The sequence below is a fragment of the Lupinus angustifolius genome, chromosome LG11, assembly GCF_001865875.1.
Source record: "Lupinus angustifolius cultivar Tanjil chromosome LG11, LupAngTanjil_v1.0, whole genome shotgun sequence".
Taxonomy (NCBI): domain Eukaryota; kingdom Viridiplantae; phylum Streptophyta; class Magnoliopsida; order Fabales; family Fabaceae; genus Lupinus; species Lupinus angustifolius.
The window spans coordinates 20,748,843-20,750,252 of record NC_032019.1 but is presented as its reverse complement, the minus strand read 5'-3'; the positions used below and the strand labels follow the sequence as shown (position 1 = coordinate 20,750,252).

At 27.9% G+C, this 1,410-nt stretch overlaps 1 long non-coding RNA gene across 1 annotated transcript; it reads left to right on the top strand.

Annotated features, from left to right (window-relative positions):
* On the top strand, positions 417-1,181 carry LOC109360169. The gene is made up of 2 exons (XR_002109127.1): positions 417-751; positions 1,146-1,181. It is a non-coding gene; the product is annotated as an uncharacterized LOC109360169 (long non-coding RNA).

The window sequence follows — 1,410 nt, the reverse complement described above, 5'->3', positions numbered from 1 at the left end:
ATATATATATATATATATATGAGGAGGGATCGGTTTACACTCATATTAAACTATACAAATTACTCTTAATCTCATCCACTCAATCTTAATCTAAAGTGCTACGATCTATTGGATTTTAAAAAAAAAAATGGATGAGATTTAGTGTAATTTAATTTGGGTATATATATCGAACTACTTTATAAACTTCGAGCCAAATTGTGTCCAACTCAAGTTCGACTCATTTATGTAATGAGCTCAATTTCCAACTCAAGTTTGGCTAATTTGGTTCATGAACCATGTTTTTCGAGCTAAATAACAAGTTCAGTTTTGAACGAATACTGAGTTGATTCGGTTCACTACAAATCCTAATATATGTATAGGAAAAAAAATCTTATTATTAGAAGCTAATTTCGATTTGGTCATCTCCATCTTTCCTATAATAAGTCTGCACTTTGCTGCCCATGCATCTATGGTTTTAAGACCACAAGATTACCTTATGCTCGTTCTAGGCATAAGTAATTAAGCTTCAACTTTCTCATAGGATTAGTTTATATTCATGATTTGCAAAGATTTTCATGGTTAATTCTGAGCATGACTCTCTGTTTTAAATAATTATATGCATTTATTCCTCGTATACATCAATTATTATATTTTCTATCATATTTCTTTGCATGTTATCTCACTAGTATGGTGATAACTTGTGCATTACAATTTGATAGAGTAATGTGATGCCTTGGCTTTCACAAAACCCAAGATGTAACAATTTTAGGAAGTATATTTGCACTCTAAACACTTTTAGATCATATGTTTATGCCATTTTATTTTGTGTGATATATTTACAGAATATGTAAAATAAGTTTTGTATATGACTAACGTTAAACTAAAAATAGTTAAATAATAAAAATTATTTACAATCAATTTAAAAGTATCATTCTTGTTTATTCGGATACCGATTATATTATCTCTTCTTTAAGATTAAGATATTAACAACAATACATCTTTTCTGGCAAATATTGTATTAAAAGATAGAATTTTTGTCTATGATCTTGCCAGTTAACGAATTGGGTGAAATAACTATAATCAAGTATAATTAAATCAAGTATTTGGAGTATCTTTGATTCTCTATAACTTAGTTTTGATATGTCCAATTTAAATTATTGATCCAGGTTCATTGCTAGTTAATGTCTCTACTCTATCAAATGGAAAAGGCAGAAGTGTAAAGGGAGGAAACGTTTTTTTTGATAGACATCAAAAGTTGACAATAGCAATGATCTTGGCTTTCATGAGATTCACATACATGACTAATTATATTGATATAGTTACTAGGCCCTCTAGAGGAAATATTTTAATAATTATGCAACTAAATAAATGTTATTACTATAGACTAGTATTTATGTTTCTAAAATATTCTAATTTGTATAATGTTGACAA